Raw genomic sequence first — 20,761 nt, 5'->3', positions numbered from 1 at the left:
ACTGCTTTTAAGGATGTAGCTTATACTTAATAAGTGTATCCTCTAGCTGTCTCCTCTTACCTTCTACTTATCACCTTATACACTGTGGTGAGAAGCTTTCTTTTCCACCTCCTTCATCATCTTGTACTTTCTAATAACTTGTACCTGTCCCTCACTCTTTTTATCTAATATACTATGATTCTATTTCCCACTAAAAGTCCCTTATTTTTCTCCTCATCACCCTGTTCCCCATGGTTTATTATTTTTATTTTACATTTGTTGACCAGGCTAGTCTAGCTGGACAAATATCCGTTTTCAGTAGAGGCCTGGGGAGAAAAGCTCCAATTACAAGAAGTAAACAATCATTAACAATAAAAAATATTAAGCAAAATACAATAAGTACAAAGGTGGACTTATGTATGAATTAATGGAAACAAAAAAAGCAGAACAACAATTTTTCAGAAAATAGTTGGTTAATAATAAAATTACAAGGTAAGCAACATTCAGCAGTTAGATACAAAAAAAAAATTCAAGATGTGATAACATGGTGGAGGGAAGAAGAAAAAAAATGTTAGAGACAATCTCAAAGATAAGACTGTCAAAAGTTAAAATATGTTGTTTAGAGGAACAGATGGGCAAAGAGGGGAAGTTGGGAGTAGTAGAGAAGTAATTTCAGTCAGGATTAGCACAAGGACACAGCCATTGAGTTTTAAGATGTTCTTTGATATGTCTTTTGAAAAGGGATGTAGAGTCTAGGTTTGTTATTTCCTGAGGTAGTTGATTCCAGATTTTCCCAACAGAATTTGAAAATAATGAGTCCCCAGCTTTATTCTTTGATTTGGTTAAGGCTACAAGGAGTTTATTAGCCGAGCGAAGTGTGGCTAGGTTTTTATAAGGTGAAATCAGTTTTGTAAGGCTAGGGGTAGCATCAGGATAGTAAAAGGTCTTATGAATGATAATTAATTGTTGATAGAGTAAGTGGTTGTTGAGTTCTAACCAATCTAGTTGCTTGAGGTTAAGACAATGGTGGGTTCTAAAAGGGGTAGCAGTAATGAATCTAGTAATACTATTGTAACAGGTAGAAAGTTTGGTGATGTTATTTTTAGACAAGTTTGTATATATAGCAGAGGCATAGAAAAGGGTGGAGATCAGGTGGGTCTGGGCCACTGTTTTTCTAGCAGTTGGGGTAAGAAAGGGTTTAATTCTGTAGAGAGTACCGATTTTTTTGTTAACTGATTTAATGGTGTTGTTAATGTGGTCATCAAAATTAAGATGGTTGAAAATAGTTACACCTAATAGGCGAGTGGTCATATCTGGACTAATACAGGTAGCATTGTTAGAGGAGATAGTGAAGAAAGGTGTTGGTGATTTGTGTGTAGGGGTAAAGAGAAGAAGTTTTGTTTTTTTGGGATTAAGAAGGAGGGAGTGATCCATAAACCATTTTTCTACATTATGGAAGACTGTTTGGGTGAGGGACTGGAGGGAGGAAACGTTATTAGCAGCACAGATTAGAGTTGAGTCATCAGCATATTGAATGCAGATGGCTTGGTGTATATTCAAATGAAGGTCATTGATAAATAAAGAAAAAAGAAGGGGACCTAGGATTGAGCCTTGTGGAACCCCAATGTTTACTGGAAGTAAGGAGGAGAGGTTGTTGTCCCATAGGACTGCTTGTTGCCTATTTTGGAGGTAACTCCTGAACCATTGAAAAGTTTGTGAGCCAAGTGAATAGAGATTTAGTTTGTCCAGAAGTATATTATGGTTAACCATGTCAAAGGCCTTTGACAGGTCTAGGAATAGTGCTGATGAGAAAAGATTGTTGTTCCTATTATTATTTATGGCATCAGAGAAGGAAAGGAGGGCAGTTGTAGTACTGTGGGAAGGTCTAAAACCATGTTGACTATTGGCTAGAAGTTTGTTTTGTAGAAGGTAGTTAAGAATTTGTTTATGTATGCATCTTTCCATAATGCTATAGGTTCCTATCCCTTTTCAGAAACTCTTCTCTAACATACACACTTGGCTCATTATTTAATAGTGGCTTATTACACCTAATAATCTTCCCTCTCTTTTCCTTTTATTAGGTTCACTGTAAAACCCCAGTTCCTGCAACCAACCTGACCCGAGAAGGAGAATAAAACAGCAGCACCAGGTCTCAGCCCAGCACATTTAACTCAACAGAACTGTCAAAGAAAACAAACTAACTAAGATTGTTCTTTTGTGCTAGGTAATATGAACAGCTGCATGCTCAACCTGTGCTTGGGCTCACTTCTCTCCTCTCCCCTACCCCCATTCCCACCCACCCCCACTTTCCTTTAATTTGTAGTTAACAGGTCACATCCACAAAAATCTCATCCTATCCAACCAGGCAATCCTGCCTAGCTCATCAACCTCACTCACACATCATGCTTAACGATAATAACAACCACATGCACCTAACTGCCTTACACACCATCACCTCTACACTGTTGCTGCTCTTATACCACCTGTCATCATATCACAATCATTCCCTAACCCCCAATCCCCCACCCTGGCAAACTGCTTCCTTAACACACCAAAACATATCTTTATATTGTAACATAGTCCCTACCCATTTGAACTCCAAAAAGCTATATGCTATGCAAGCAAATTCTACCCTCTCAGATCCCACTCTCCAACCTGCCAAAAGCACTCAAAACTTCAAAGGAAGCTCACCAAACTGCTACTTCAGCTTAACAAGCAACTAAATATTTCAGGAGACATACACCCAAATCCTGGCCATATTCACCAACAAGGTGTCTCCATCAACCCAAATACCCCATCACACAATCCAACTATTTTAAACATAAATAACTCTGACCTACTTATTCTCAGCATGAAGGTTAGAAGTATTCATAATAAAATACATGACCTCCATGCCTTACTCTCCCACTACTCTCCTGACATGGTAGTATTAACAGAGACCTGGCTAAAACCTGACAACACTGACAATGAAATCCTAGCTCCTGGATGCAATATTATGCATAAGGACAGATTATCCAAAAGGTGGGGGGAGGAGTAGCAATAGTATTCAAAAATAATCTAACAGTAGAATCTCTTAAGCTAACTATCCCAAACTTTGACAATGCAGAGCTACTCTTTACTAAGCTTAAAATCAACCCCAAGAAATGCATCAATATCATAGGTGGCTACATCCCATCTGGGAACAACATTCCCACATTACGGATTCTACTTCACTGGATCTCCACTGCCCTCCCTCAGGAAATAATCCTGTTGACTGGCTCATCCGCTCCTCTCAAAATCCAGCAATTCATATTAACCTTTATGGATTCACCCAAACTATCACCTCTCCTACAGGGTTAGACAAAACTTCCAAATGACAATCCAGCCTTGATTGGATTCTGCATAACACCCCCACCCTATCCTCACAAGCAGGTTGTCTGCCTGATGGTCTTAGCGACCATCAACCAACCTTTATTCTAAGGATATGTACCCACCAAACTAGGCCAACCACATATCATGAAATCAGAAACAAAAAATATTTCAAACCCAACAGCTTTATCTTTTCACAAAAGAGCTGTAACTGGGAAGCTCTTAGAAAACTACCCTTTGTAGAGGCTAACTCTTTTAAGATCACCTTTCTTGACATACTAAACAACCACGCACCTCCAAGGACTATTAGAGTAAAAGCAAACTATGCACCTTGGCTAAGTAAGGAATGCAGATCACTGTTAAAAGCTAGAAATAAAGCTTGGGAGCAGTTTCATAAAGACAAATCCCAGGCCTCTAAACTATCATTCCTACAATTAAGAAACAAAACAAAGAAACAGGTTAAACTTGACAAACTCATCTACTACCAAAATATTCAAATAAAACATCGAAGCAATCCTCAAAAGTTTTGGGCTGCCATAAATAATATTTTACACCCAGGTAAATCCACAACACCCACACCAACAATAACTAGTAACTCAGATACCAAAGCAACTAAACTTAATAAATATTTCACTGAAAGTATTTTAGCTCTCTCAAATTGCCAATTTCCTCCACCTCCGAACCATCTTTGTCTCTAAATAATCCAGACTCCTTGACATTACAACCAGTCTCTGTTCACACTATAAAAAACCTAGTACCCGACATTTGGAAAATATCTCATATTGTACCTCAACACAAAGGTGGTAATTCCACTGAACTGACCAACTATCATCCAATAGTCATACTGTCACCCCTATCAAAAATCCTAGAGAGAGTAGTTCACTCACAATGAATGCACTACCTACATACACATAACCTACAGTCAAACACTCAACATGGTTTCCGCCCCCATCACAGTACTACCACTGCCCTAATATTCTTCACCAATACAGTAAACAGCTATAGAAATGCTGGACACTTTGTGTCCGCCATCATCCTGGATCTTTCTAAAGCCTTTGATATGGTTAGGCACAACAAACTTATTAACATTTTCTCCACCCTTAACCTCAGTACTCCCTCTATTACCTGGTTCAAAAGCTACCTTTCAGGTTTCCAGCAGGCTGTCCAGTGGCAAAATGAATTCTCCCCCCTTCTTCCAGTTACAATTAGGGTTCCTCAAGGCTCTATCCTTGGACATCTACTTTTTTCTCTCTTCACAAACAAAGTTCACACCTCTACCCTCATGCCACAGTCACACAATATGCAGATAGCTCTACACTAATATGCACAGCTCCCTCCCTACAAGACCTTCAGACCATAACCCAAGATTCTTTTCTTACCACTGAAACCTGGCTCACTAACACCCATCTCATTCTCAACCCAAACCAAATTCCTTCTCTTCTACCCCACAAGAACTTCCCCATCTAACCTGTCATTCCATATCACATCTAAAGATAAAATTACTATCACACCTGTTACCCACACCAGACTTCTAGGTGTTGAAATTGATAACTTGAAGTTTGAAATACACATCTCTCAAACCATCAAAAAAGTACATAAGAGGTTAGGTGATCTCTACAGAAACAAACAGTTCCTAACCACTAACTCGAAGGCTAACATTGCTCATACACACCTCCTGACAACACTCTTGTATGCCTCCCCAATTCTAATCAACTTTAGAAAAAATTATCTAGCTAAATAAGAATCATGTTATAATAAGATTGCCAAGTTTGCCAAAGATTCCCCATCTAGATCACACCAGTGCACATCTCTAAAACTAATTAAACTGGCTTGAACTTCCACAGCTTCTACTCTTTAACCAACTAACCTTCACCCACAAATCCTATATGAACCAGAAAAAATCCCTGCGCTCCAGAATCCAGTTCCTAACCACTAACTCGAAGGCTAACATTGCTCATACACACCTCCTGACAACACTCTTGTATGCCTCCCCAATTCTAATCAACCTTAGAAAAAATTATCTAGCTAAATAAGAATCATGTTATAATAAGATTGCCAAGTTTGCCAAAGATTCCCCATCTAGATCACACCAATGCACATCTCTAAAACTAATTAAACTGGCTTGAACTTCCACAGCTTCTACTCTTTAACCAACTAACCTTCACCCACAAATCCTATATGAACCAGAAAAAATCCCTGCGCTCCAGAATCTAATACAACCACGCACCAACAATTGCTCTCTCCACTCCAGCAAAAAGTACTTCTTAACATCTCAAAAGCAAACAACTTGGCTGGGGACTCAGTCTTTTCAAACTACATTTCCAAAATTTGGAATAAAATACCAACCCCAATTACCTCCAACTCCTACACAGTACAATTTAAAAAGCTACTAAAGACACACTTAACTGAACCGTGGCTCTGCTCATGCTCCTCCCCTGGCTAGTTTCTAGTACGCTTAGAATTGCAGTAGCTACCTCTTATTGATATTTTATTACTGTCTTCTGAATTTCAAATTGGGTTTTTGCTGTAACAACAATTGTTGATGTTTGTTTTTAACCTTTAAAATGGCTTTTCCCATACAAACAGTCATTTGGAATTCAGCCATTATATGTGCATGATGTATAACTCCTCTGAATCCTGTCATACATATGGCTATGCCATATATGTAAAGATCTTAGCAGAACTAATGTCAAAGTTTCATATAGATCATGTATTGTAATCATTATTTTGTTCTTAGTAATTTCCCCTTCTGTATTTTTACTTCTGTATCTTTTACAACTGCATGCTATATTTTTTACTATAGGTGCATTCCTTGGAGCTTTTCTTCCCGGGCCTCCACTGAAAAAGGAACTGTGCCCAGTCAGACTTTCCTGGTAAACAAATGTAAAATAAATAAAAAAAGTGTCTTGCTCAGAGTCCCAGTAAACAAAAGGAGACTGAGTCAAACCATGGACTACAAAATGATCTTAATCCTCTGTGCTAAACTATTGAATTCCATATACTGTATACAGAAGACTGCTCTTCTATTGCCAAACTGATTAAAATGGGAAGCAGTACTGCTGTGCTGAGTGTTACAAACTTTGAGGGATCATAAGAGGCATTGTTTTTCTGGCATGCCGTACTGCTCAGAAAAAATAATAACACATTCTTCAGAAAAATGAGTGGCCATATACCTAGTAATTTCCCAAAATGTATAAATGCCACAAAATGAGATAGCCAAGTTATATTATGTTGTCTTGATTAAAAGGAATAAAAGCATACAAGTTAAGATTCACTTCCCTTCTATTTTCTTGAGTAAAATGGGTAATGAACACTTTTCATTAAGAAATGTTAGCTTTTGATAGAACTATAAAACAAGCATCTATAAATACTGCAGTTTATATACTTTTTTACTGAACACTCTTCCATAAAAACATATCAGATTTAATTAAATGTCATTGTCCATTTCAAAGGCTAAAGTAAACTAAATAGTGATTTCCACTTCATGTTATGGTTTATATTTATCTTGGTTTATTCTGCGGTTCATTCTGCCTTCCTGGAACTCTCAGTAAGCCTCAATATGAAAAGCAGAGAAAAGAAAGGCATACAACAAAAATTCTTATAACTCAGTAAAACTGGAAACTGCTGTTCAACAGTTTGTGGGATTATTAATATTTCTTCATCTAAGAGCATTTTCTTCTGTTTGTATTTTCTGTTTAAGCCACATAATTCATAGCATTTACAGAAGCGGCTTTATCATTTAAAAGGTTTTAGAAAAATCAATTTTAACTGAATTTATCTTTATCAGTCTTTTAACAGCAATACATTTGTTTTATCGTTTGCTGTTGCCACTTCAGTTTCTGTGCTATAGCCAAACATCTCCCTATCTGTTTATTATCGGTTAAATGGCTTTCTGCAAACACACCAACCTGAGTTTTGGTTTGCGGCTCCATTTCAAACAGCTGACAGCTTTGGAGACTAAATCAACAAATGTATGTGTATGCTTCTAATCTGTGATGCTTGGTTTAATGCTGTATCAATATATTATGGTGATTTCTGTGACTCCTTGTTATCCTGAAAAAGGGAGCAACTAAGACAAGATATCTGTTCTTTTGATAATAAGATTAAGATTTTGCTTGTTTTACAAGAAAATGTTACAGATTACGTTATTTATTCTTTCATTCTTTAATTTTGAGTAGCCAAATGAGCTAACTCATAGAAATGAAGCATCTTTTACAGCAAATACATACATCTACTATCATATCAGAGTCTTGTATTGATTGAAGGTAATCATATTGCTTTGTGGTTACCTGTTTTCAGAAACTGATATGCACATTCAGTGATTCTCAATGCGTTTAACCTGGTCTCTGTTCTTTCTTTGAACTGCTTACAGATGCTGTCCTTTACAGTCTTTGATTCCTTCATCTTCTAATTGACATACGATTCTCTCTCAAGTTAGAATGGCTGCATTCGTCCAGGACATCCATTTCCTGCATTTAACTTACTGCTTTATTTATATATTTATTGCTTGTTTGTTTGTTTGCCTGGCTGTCTCTTTGGTTCCAGGACATAAGAGGCAAACCGATAAGATGATTTTATCCTTTTAGTCTGTGGAGTGGCTTACATTGGTTTGTGTATGTGACTGAGTGTGTGTGTGTGTGTGTGTGTGTGTGTGTGTGTGTGTGTGTGTGTGTGTGTGTGTGTGCATGTGATTGAGTGTGTGTGTGTGTGTGTGTGTGTGTGTGTGTGTGTGTGTGTGTGTGTGTGTGTGTGTGTGTGTGTGTGTGAGTGTGTGTGTGTATAAATTTTAAATATAGTATCTTCCGAAAACAGTCAGAAATGTCGAAACTGCTAGAAAATGCAATTAGCAATAAATAGTTTTCCCTATGTTCCGTCTGTTGTTCCAAAAGCAAGTTATGCTTCATTGATTTTCCTGTATCAAGGAACATAGTTTCAAAATGTCTAAAAGTCACAAAAATGTACTTTATGTTATGGCAAGCTCTCTCTAATTACTACTGTGGTGGGGATGGGGGAGGGCTGGGCCCCACTGCTGCCACAATCATATAAGAATGGGGAAAAATGAGAAACCTAACTACAATACATGGCTGACTCACACAATAATAGTTTATGTGGCTTTGACAAACTGTGATTAGAAGAAAACAGAAGAAAAGCTACTAGACCATCCCAACAAATGCTAACTACATTGCAAACCTGAACAACCTGCAAGCAGTGTTTCAAAATAAAGAGCAATGCAAATTTACAAAGAATCTGTGGATAATATTATTATATTTACCAAGCTAAACAAAGTTAATTGTGTGGATTGACTCTGAAACTCTGAAGAGCTTCAAGATCATTTTTTTCTACAGAGTTTTACAGACAACAGGAATTAGAAACATAAAATCAAAAGTATTTGGGGTCATCTCATCCAAACCTGAATCAACTTAGGGAAAATAATTTTCGCCTACTGCAGACTGTAACAGGCTACTTGAGGAGATGATCTGCTGCAGATTACTCAGCTTTGTATTTACATGAACTTGTTATGAAGTTTTAGTTTCTGGATAAAGCTTTACAAGAAGCCGCATAGCTTTGTAGAGAGGGAATGCCTAGGGAGGTGACATTTCTATTCAAAAAGTAGTGCTTCAGGTTAACCTGAAAAATAAAACACATTGAGAGCATTCTGATAAATCATATTCTTTAGCAATTGAAAGTACAAATAGATTACATTGTTTTGTACTAGATAGGAATTCATGAACATAACACAGTGCTTCAAATTGTTAGCCTAAAATGTTGAGTCTCAAAGAAAGAAATACCCATTAGGAACATTGTAGGAGAACAGCTTCCAAAAGCTCCCTCGAACCTTTATCAGAGGTGCTTTCCCTATTTCCTATAGGAAAGAGAACAATTTTTTGTTTTCTTTTTCCACAGAATAACAAGCCTTGGAACATTATGGCAGATGCTTGCTCAGACTGCAACATAAATTATTTAAAAGAATTTAGTAACAATTCTCCATATTTCAAAGCCAGCTGCTAAGACTAGAACCGTGCTTTTCTGAAACACTACTGTACAGGATAGTTGGCATAAAGCTTGAAGATTCATATGCAACTGCTGTCAACAGAAGGATACACTTATTTGTTGAACTCATGACCATGGTATTTTTTGCTTTATTAAGACCAATATCTTTACAGGATACATGTTAAGTAAGATTCTCCATACAACTTTGGTACTTTGGCATAAAGTTCATTTTATGGTTCTATAATTGTGAACAACATCTCTATGGCTCATGCCAACTTTGGCAGAATTTGAGTTGTGTAATTAAAAAAATCTTGTAAGAATTATCCTTTGCTTGCAATTCATTATACTTTTAGAACATACAGACAAAATATTGTTTTACTACAGAGCACAGTGTAAACGTGATGTTCTTGGGGGCACAGGGATCTCCAGTGTTAACATTAAAAGTGAAAGTAGATACCTACTCACTTAGGCTACCCTTCAGCCAAAGAGGCTACCCTACAGCCAAAGAGAGTAAAAAATCTAATGCTAAACTACAAAAAACCCCCCAAAAAAACAGAAAATTTAACAATTTAAATTGATATTCGGTATTACAAAGCACCAGTGAAGAACTAAAGGCTTCAATCTGCACTGTTTCTGTTGCCATATTGTACTAGTCTTTTTCCAAGTAAAATAAACATTTTAAAACAAGGAAAACTTTATTGGGAAATGCCTATTTTTTTTTTCTTTGAAAGTATCAACTGTAATGGTATGTCTCAGTGAAATAGATGTTTGTCTATATTATATTATTAGTCATTACAATGATACGATCCCCCGGATTTACTAATCTTCCATGCAGGACTAGCTTAGTCCTGCATGGAAGTGCCCATTTAGGAGCAGGACAGCAGCGCACCATGCATATTAATAAGACATGCTGCCCGAGCCTCTTGGCTTTCACAGAGCATGTAAGAATGTAGGGGGCATGTCTGAGAGCAGAGCTCTCAGAATAAACATGCCCTCGCAATGTAGAACAGCAGAAAGGGGTAAGAAATGAAAGAGACTGCTCATAGCTGTCCTCATATCCCCACCAGCAGTCCCCCATGTGTACAACAGCAACAGTACATATACATAAAATGAAGAAACCCTTTTTTTTATTTTTTTTTAAAACTCCATCGCAAGTGTGCCCATCACTTAGCTACAGTTAAAGCAGCTTAAAAGGATGAAGAGGATAACAAGGAAAATATAACCGACTAAAACAACCCAGCAATAGTGTAGTGGGCAGAGCATTCGCCTGATGAGCCAGCATTCCCGGTTCAAATCCCACTGCAACGCAGTCTATTTTACATGGCAAAGCATGTTATAACCATTTATTTTATTTTATTTTATTTATTTTGCATTTGTTAACCGGGAAAGTCCAACTTGGAACAAAACAATTTTCAGCAGACACCCGGAAAGAAACGCTCCAGACCAGTGGCGGCTGGTGACTTCAAATCAAAGGGGGGCTGCAGGGGATAGCTGAATGGGTGGGGTCAATGGGAAGGGGTACGGCCAACTAGAAAGGGGAGGAGCTATGCTCAAAACCACAAAAACTAACTTTAATTAAATATGCTGCCCTGGGTGCCAAACCCTCATTATGAGAGTCCAATCAAGACAAATGAAGTGTAAAAGAATAAAAATATTTAAATGCATTGGCTGCATGACATCTTACTTAATATCTAGATGGAAACAAAAAGGTTGTGAGGCATGAAAAAATAAATTACTTTTTAAATACATTACGGGAATTTTTTAAGTTATTAAAATAGACTGTTGCACTTTTATTGTGACACTGGACTCTTGTTCGTTTTCTCAGATTTCGATACTAGTTATTTTGGTGATTACATTACGGGAATGCCAGTCAAAATCAAGTATAAGAAAAACAAGCAGCACTCAACTCAAACCACTTCTCCTTGCACTGCAGTTCTAATTATAATTTATATTCAGCTTTATTAAAGCACCAAGTAACATGCTGAAAGTAACAATCTTTGTGATGGCCCCACTTGTAAAAATGTTTCTTATCCAAAACAGACCTGCTGCCTGACAACTATCTACTTGTTTCATGGGGAAAATACGATCAAAGTAAAAATGAAAAGCAAACAAGAAACAAGCTCAAGATACATTGCTTAAATTATTACTGTACAGGTTATGGACCACACATGAATGGCATTCTGTTTAGTTTACTGGTAAAGCCCTCAGAGATCACTAGAAGTCTCCAACAAGTGTAATGAGCTTCTTAAAATAATGTAATCCTGTCCTTTACTACAAATACTGTCATATGCATTTCAATATCCAATGCTTATACATTATCTAGTTAAGTATTCTCTGCATGGCAACAACAGAAAGGTTTCAATGTTGGCAATTCTTTAACAGTATGCTTATTAAAGCTTACTTGCATGTTATGATCTCAGACAAGCTTACTTGATGATCATTAAAGCATTGCTACTTAAAACACAGAGCAACAGGCACTTTGAGTAATAAGAATAAATCAACAGTACAAAAATATGACAGAAACCAGACCATTCTACAAAATCAAGAACAGATGAAAAGCCACTGTAGTACTTGTGTCTACCTTGTATGGGGGGATACCCTGCACATTTACACTGCATAACTGCTCCTTGCTTTGCTTGGACACATCTAGAGTCACTACATGGGGGAGTGGGGTGCAACAAGTATGTCACAATTTGAAATGTCTCTGGCTGACGGTGATGGCCCTAACACATTTGTCATACCTCTCACCCTCAGAGCAAGAAATCTAGGCAAAGCCATGCATAGAAGTGGGACAAAGGCCCCAAAATAAGGACAATTTTTAAATATTGCTCTTATAAACTTAGAAAGATAATAGAATAGTAGGTATTGCATTAGTATGAATTTTCTGAAGGATATGAAATCTGAAACTCAAATGCCTGTCATTATTTTCTAACTTCAGTCTTCAATGATTTACCACTATTTGCCAAAAAAAACACAATTTTATGAAAAATGGATCAAAAATGTGATGCAACAATATAAAATAGCCACACAATAAAGCTGGGAACCTGCCAAAGTAGGGACAATTTTTAAATATTAGTACTGCTAACTTGAGCAGCTGACAAAATAAAAGAGTCTACATGCATTTCTGAAATAAAAGTAATCTATAACTCTGATTATTACAGTTATTTCTTAATTGTAAACCCTCCATGTTTTCTTCCAAAATTGCTATTTTGCAGAGGGATTATTAGGGGAAGAGCAACATTTTGAGCCAAATTCAGGGACAGTTGAGAGGTTTGGCTATGCCTAATTCTATAATGCAATTTGCATGTACCTCTCAACCTGTTAATGCAATAAATCTGGACAAGGCCAAATATATTGGGGGAACATATAAACAGTACTAAAAATTGCTCTTGTATAAACTGGGACAGTTGATAGAACAGGTCTTACTTTAGCATGCATTTTTCTGAAGGTTATGAAGTCTGAAACTAGTGTGTCATTATTTAGTGACTTAATTCCTAAATGATTTGCCAGAAAACCACAAATTTTATGAGGAACAAACCAAAAATAAGAAGCAAAAAAACTATTCATTCTTTGAAAATCTGGACAGATGGGAGGTATAGTTCAGCTGGGGCTGTCTAAGTTTGCCGCCCTTCCCCCTCACAAAACCATGGTTGAATGGAGCCTCCCCCTGTAGCCATTCCAATGATTCATTACTTTGCTATTTCACTCCATTTACCATAAACACTAGTGTGCATACTGATTTACTTATATAATGATTTGAACTTCATTTGAAAGTTTTATTTTGCATTTTACAGCACAAACGCTAAGACATCTGCTAAACAAACTTGGCATTAAAACTTATCTGCCCTTGAAACTCACATTCATTGAAACAACATTAAAACCCACATTCAAAGAAAATACATTTTACCCGTGGCAGATAAAAATAAATTCTGGGCTGTTTTCAAATCATAGGCCCCTTGCATATGAAACATACATGTGCTCTTTGATACACCTTCCTATTGCTTTGAACATTTTTCCAGTAAACAATGAAACAAAACTGCCCAATTCAGAACATTTCCATCATAAAAGTCTACTCAAACTTCTACAGTCCACTATTATCAGTAAATATGCACAATTCTACAGTCCACCATTATCAGTAAATATGCACAATCTCTGAAGTAGTAAAAAAGTCATCTAAATAATTCCACGTTAAATAAATCTGTAATGAAGAGGTTGCTGCTAGCAATCACCTTTATATTTCATGGTTTCATTGAAAAATAAAGTGTCTGATGCCCCTGAAGAATAAATTGCCTAAATTACATTAAAAATAAGCTAGTAATATTGCAATAGGAAATGGATGGCAAACTGATAACAGGCTCATAGTTAGTATCTTAACTTTCAGTATGGCAGCATTCACCCCTTATGGGAGTAGAGCCAACAACCTTCTGCATCAAAAGCAAGTACACAACCTGTTGTGCTATTAGCAATGTGAGCTGACTTAGCATAATCAGCACTAAACTTCTCTTCCCCTGCAGCTCTCAGCTCCTTGTAAAATCTACTCAATACTCAACTGCATCTCACCTTCGCAGCACAAGAAGTCTGGAAAAAGCCAAATTTATTGGGGTGGGTCAAAAGGGCAAAAACCAGGGACACATTAAACATTGCTTGTATAATCTTGGAAAGCTGCTAGAATAAAATGCTGTGTTACCACCGTACATTTTACTGCCAAGTTCCCTGTGCAAAAAAGAGTCAGAACAACATACCACTATGCCAAATCACCTGCGTTGTGAAAGAAAAATGCTATGTTACCACCGTACATTTTACAGCCAAGGTCCCTGTGCAAAACAGTCAAGAGCAACATACCACTATGCCATATCAGCTTCTTTGTGAAAGAGAGGAAGACTGAAACTTAAATGGCTATCATTTAATGAATTTCGTTCTCACCATAGCTGTCAACCTCTTAGCACAAAACACCTGGACAAACCCAGTAGTGAGGGAATACAGCCCTCAAACATATTCAGTGAATTCAGTTCTTGCCATAGCTGTCAACCTTAGCACAAAAAAACTGGACAAAGCCACTAACAGGGTATTACAGTCCCAAAAATAAGGACAAATTTCAAATAGTCATCTTATAAACTTAAAAAATTGCTATAATAAAAGGTTGTGGTACTATATATTTATTGCTAGAATAAAAAGTTGTTTTACTATGTATTTTCTGAAGACTATGAAGTCTGAAATTCAAATGCCTGTCAATTTTACTTCTGATGGAACAAAAACAATTTTCAGCAGAGGCCCAGGGAAAAATACTGTAGACACATGTCTCTGTAAAACGGCAGGACACAAGAGAAAAATCCATACAAACACAGACTCCACACAGAAGGCACCCCAGCCAAGAATCAAACCACAAATCCTTTAGCTGTAAGGCAGCAAAACTGCCACTGCACCATCAAATATGTAAGGAATTAAACATTCAGAAACCTGAAGTCTGAAATTCAAATGCCTGCCAATTTTATTTAACATTTGTTAATCAGGACAGTCTGACTTGGAACAAAAAAACAATTTTCAGCAAAGGCCCAGGATGAAATAATGCAGACATGTCTTTGTAATATGGGAGGACACAAAAGCAAACCCACACAAACACAGGGAGAAGATATGGACCCCACAAAGAAGGAACCCCAGCCAAGAATCAAACCTGAGAGCCTGCAGCTGTGAGGCAACAATGCTACCACTGCATCATCAAATAAAAGCAATCCCACACAAACACAGGGAGAAGATACAGACCCCACAAAAAAGGAACCCCAGCCAAGAATCAAACCTGAGAACCTGCAGCTGTGAGGCAACAATGCTACTACTGCACCATCAAATATCAAGCATTGCAACATTTACAAACCACAGATATTATGAGGAACAGATCAGATCAAATATGAGGCAAAAATCTGCAATTTTTTTACAAATGGTGGTGGGTAGGGAACTCAAGTCTTTAACACCTGCATACAGGGTACAGGGTTCAAGCCTGAGGTATTCCCTACCACACCACCATGAGTCTAACCACCAGTATATTGCACCTGGGGCATTTTCACACACATACATACACACACACACACACCTTGCAAGTAAATCACCATAAATTCAATGTCCTTTCTCCATAAATCCAATGCAAGTGCATCCAAACCCCGCCTGTAACTCCAGACCCACCCGTAAGATCTTCCCGACGAGAGACTGCAGCAATTACAGACTGCTGGTGTTGCAGTCTGACCCCGACGCGTTTTCCCAGCAAGTCTATGCAGTTTAAAACTGCACAGACTTCTGGTAGCTCCATTCCTCATGTTTCCGTATCAGGACTGCCTGGAGCATGCGCAGAGACTCTCAGCAGCAGTCCGAACTACTGCGCATGTGCAAATTTTTAAACTTTTTTTTCTTTTTTATTTATTTGTTTTTATTTGTATTTCTTTTAGTTTCAGTTGAGGGGGCTGCAGTCCGCAGTCCAATAGCACGGGCCGCCCCTGCTCCAGACGCATGTCTTTGTAACCAATATTTTTGTTGCAAAACCCACTAAATAACATATATATATATGAACTGGAGTACTGCAGGAAATGCACATGTGAAGTGTCAGTGTCATAATGAATAAGGTACTAGTAAACAACATAAATCATAGCACTTTCCACTTAGTGTAGTGAAGTGCAATCTTGGAGTTGATATATATAAGTAGCAGGGGGTGTGGGGGGTGGAAAGTGCTATGATTTATCTTGTTTAAACTCAGTATATGTATGATATGTGTTTTCAGTGTTTTGAGCTTTCAAGATTTTGAAGTTTCAGTGTTTTGGTTTCAGTGCTTTGAGTTTCAGTGTTTTGCGCTTTTAGTGTTATGAAGTGAATCTGTATATATATATATATATATATATATATATATATATATATATATATATATACATTATATATATAGATTTAGAAAAAAAAATATATATATTTTTTTAGAAATATATACATATATATGAATATATATGAACATATATACATGCAAATGCCTACATCTACACATATATATGTCAACACTTATATGTCAACATATACACAGCAAGTTACATATATGTACGTAGATATATATCTCTGTAGGTATATACAGACATAGTTTTATAGATATATATATATATATATATATATATATATAGATATATATGTGTGTAAGAAAATATATATACATATATAGGTATATATGGCCATACATGTGTAGACTGCAATGGTAGATTAACAGAAACATATATGTCCACATGCACTGTTAATGGGGTTGAGAGGCCCCAAACAATATACGTCTTGTACGAATTGGCATACCCCTCCCCCCATAGCCAAACATGTCCGGCGTGCAATACATCACCAAGTGTTGTGGATCCCATAACCAGGACCTGACACGACATGGACACATGATGTTAACAGTACTACATCCCATCTGTATGATGTCAGTCTGGTAATGGTAACATATCATGCAGTACAGTCTAGCTCACATAGGAATTGTAAAATATGGAAGTTATCAACATCCCCAGGATATATATATATATATATATATATATATATATATATATATATATATATATATATACAGACACATATATGCAGATACAGATATACATATTTATATATATATATATATATATATATATATATATATATATATATATATATATATATATATACACATGTGACTACACATACACACACACAGATATGGGGGCACACCTGGCACTTGTACACATTTGCTAGGACTGCACTGGTATGTCAGGTACTCCATTTTAGTCTGTTGTCTTATCTATCATGCTGACTAGAGACATACCAGTATATGAATGAGGCCTATGGGTAACCTTCCACCCCCAGGCCTACACAGACAGACTACAGCAGGTCAGGCAGTGGGATGTCAGTTCTGAAGGGTAGGAAGCCAAAAACTAATATGTAGGTAATTAAAAGTTAAGATCTGTATACATTTTATATATTCTTACTATAACATAAGATTTTTATAAAATACCAGTAGTTTATCATTCACTGTTGGTTTGTATATTCCGTAACATGTGCAAATGTTAATCAGTTAGTTTATACTTGTCAACATGAGTTTTTTTTTAATGTATTTCATTTTAAGGAACTTGTGAAACCAAAAAGTGAAAACAGACTGTAGACACGCTCTTCGGAACAGCAAAGAGTCTGCAAGCCAGAAAATCCTGAATGCTGTTTTATTGATTAAAATAAAGTTAGCATTTTCGCCGCTCAGTAACCTAGCTCCAAGACAAGCACCTGCTACTGCTACTAGCCAACAGATTGTGAGTCACGGTCCACTTATTGATGTGCCTTCACTGTCCAAATGGGCGAAAAACCTAGCCCCTTTTTCTTTTGGAGATTCTACTGGAGCGGGGCCATCGGTGTCGGACTCACCTAATTCAGGTAATTCTTCTGATCATATAGCGGAGAAACTTAAAGTTTTGGATGGTAAATTACTGAAAATCAAAAAATTGCAACTAGAAGTTGGATATTTTAAACAATGTTTGTCTGAAGCAGTAATTCCTAAGGGCTTACGGAGCTCCTTCTCCCCCACTGGCCTTTTTTCGGATGCCTCCTTTGTATCTGAATTGGAGTCTCTTTTTAACAGACAAGGTGCAGAATTATTAGAACTAATGATTAAAAACTATTCTAAGCATATTACACTATTACTGGAAGAAACATCTAACTTGGATACTACGATTAAAACTGACATTAACTTTTCTAGGTATAAATATGACTATGGCCGTATTTTTACTAGCATTGACACCCTGCTCTCTAAACTTAAGGCTAACAAGTCTAAAAAGCTAACAAGAGACAGGCTGGCCTATCAAACTAACTGTGTGTACCCGAACTTGGTAAAAAAGATTAACAGACCTGGTAATTATGAGGAAAGGGATGCGTCAGCACATAATCGCTGTGACAATGAAATTGTGGAGGAGCCCCTCCATGATGACGATATGGCAGGCGTGGGTAGTTCAGCTAGCCCTGTTCAAGGGCCTAGAAGAAGTAACAGAATTAAAACCCAAAACAAGACACATAACTACAACAATCAACAGAAGCCTTTTTTAGGGAAGAAGGGCAACCGGAACCAGAGGTACAAGAACTGGAATTAATGGAAGAATTCCCACCTCACATAGGGTCTTGCCCTGTCATCGACCACCTGCCTCATGTTATTTCAAATTTAAAAGGTGATTTCCACATTTACAACTTCTCTAAAGTTGTTATCAATCAAGAACTTGTTGAGTTTTTAGCTAAAGGGTTGAATTTTGTACCCGACCACCAATTTAAACTAGCTAAAACTCTGGTGGACTTCAAATTCTATGTGCGGAAACTCAACTTGAAGGTTTTCTTCAACAATGATACCTCAGTGTTAGACAACAAACTGAAGTTAACTAGTTCCTTCAACCCCCCCTTACACCCCAGCCTTAACATCTTTGAGAGTGCCTGTGAACTTGACCTGAGACACCTGTTTTCCCTCAATTATAACCCAAGATCAACAAGGAATACCTCTCAGGACCAAGTCAGGGCCTTGAATAACCTCTGTGACATGGCTGTTAGAGTGATCAAACCGGACAAGGGAGGTGGGTTGGTCATTTTTGACAAGGAAGATTACACCAGGAGAATGTTGTTGGTACTGGATTCTCCTGCTTATGCTACTTCATCCCTGAATGAGTTGTCCACCACATACAAAAGAATCAGAGGCTATTTCAGGGATCTTTTCCTTGAAGGCAGAATTGACATGGATACTTATAACTTCATTGACATTTCCATGCCTAGAGTACCAGTCATGTTTGGGATCCCCAAAACACATAATAGTCTTTCTGAGCCACCTATGCGGGCACTGGTAGATGGTAGAAGTTCTATCATGCACCCTTGTGCCTGTATTGTTGACAACATCATTGGCAGATATCTGAAATTAATCCCGCAGATTTGCAAAGACTCTTGGGCGTTCCTTAACTTGATTAATGAGGTTCAATTCAACGGTTATCTTAATTTTTTGACCATAGATGTGGTCGATCTGTACACCTCAATTCCTCATGCAGAAGCTGTCGAATGGATTGAACTTATGCTTCGGGATTATGGTGCTCCTAGCAACGACATCATTGTTGTTACAGTTCTGCTTGATATTATTTTATCCTCTAATTTTTTCATTTTCGATAACCAATATTTTCTGCAAAAGAAAGGAATTGCAATGGGTTCCCCGTGTGGCAGCAGTGTTGCTAACTTATTTGTAGCCTACTGGGAGAAAAATTTCTTATTTAATTCTCCCCTTTTCCAGAGGTGTTCTAAAATCTATACACGGTTTTTAGATGATGTCTTCATTCTTTTTGAAGGAGGTGAAGAGGAAGGTCTGGAACTCATCTCATACATGAATTCCACAACTGAATTCTTAAGATTCACACATCATTTTTCTACCTCTGTGATTGACTGTCTGGATGTCCAGTTGTTAAAGGACACGCACAATAACAGATTTTGTTCTTCAATTTTCAGGAAAACTACCTATTGCAATTCTTTCTTGCATTTCTCAAGCTGTCACCCTTGGAAACAGAAGCGGTCGATTGTGAAGGGGCAACTGGTGAGGGCAGCCCGTATGTGTAGCACTGATAACGCCTTCAACAACGAATGTGCCCTACTCAAAGATTTCTTTTTAAACAGAGGCTACCCTGTAGATTTGATCATTGAACTAACTGTGGAAGTTTCTTCTAAACGATTGAATGGTATCTTTACACCTCTCCTTTCCTCTAGTCTGGGTCCCCTTGTGAGTGAAAGCACATCGGTTACACCAGATTCATCTACCCTACATTCACCTATTCTACAGTTTTCTATTGGTGAAGATAACAACAAGGGTCCTGATTTCTCGGCTAGTTTTATTACTGCCTTTAACATCAACTCAGGGCAAATTTGCTGTATTATAAGGAAGAACTGTTTTTTATCAAGAATTCGGGTCTACATGAAAGGTTAGGCCTTTCCCCTGTCTTTACATATAGGAGGGGGAACAACCTTAAAGACCTTCTACAGAGGAACAAGAACTTTGATTATATGGCGAGAACGAAAGGCACCACGACATGTGGCTGTTGTAAGTGGTGCAGGTACCTCCGAGTAGGTAATTCCTTCACTATAGGGAAAAGAAAGTACTTTATCAATCACAAAATCAACTGTAACACTAAGGCCATAGTATACGTAGCATTTTGTCAATGCTGCACAGCATTTTATGTTGGTAAAACGGACAGGCGTTTCCGTGACCGTATATACCAACATATTTACGCTATTAATAATAAGAAAAGTGATAATGCTTTATCCAAGCATATTTTAAATAATAGTGGTCATAGTTTTCTATTTATGGGCATTGACAACATTAGAATGGATATTAGAGGGGGTCCGCAATCCCTAATTGTAGAGACCCGGGATCTGGAATGGCAGCTACAATTGGACGCCTTCTCAT

This window comes from Protopterus annectens, chromosome 8.part0, assembly GCF_019279795.1.
Source record: "Protopterus annectens isolate FY-2018-M chromosome 8.part0, PAN1.0, whole genome shotgun sequence".
In the NCBI taxonomy this organism is placed as follows: Eukaryota; Metazoa; Chordata; order Ceratodontiformes; family Protopteridae; genus Protopterus; species Protopterus annectens.
This window is presented reverse-complemented; position numbering follows the sequence as displayed.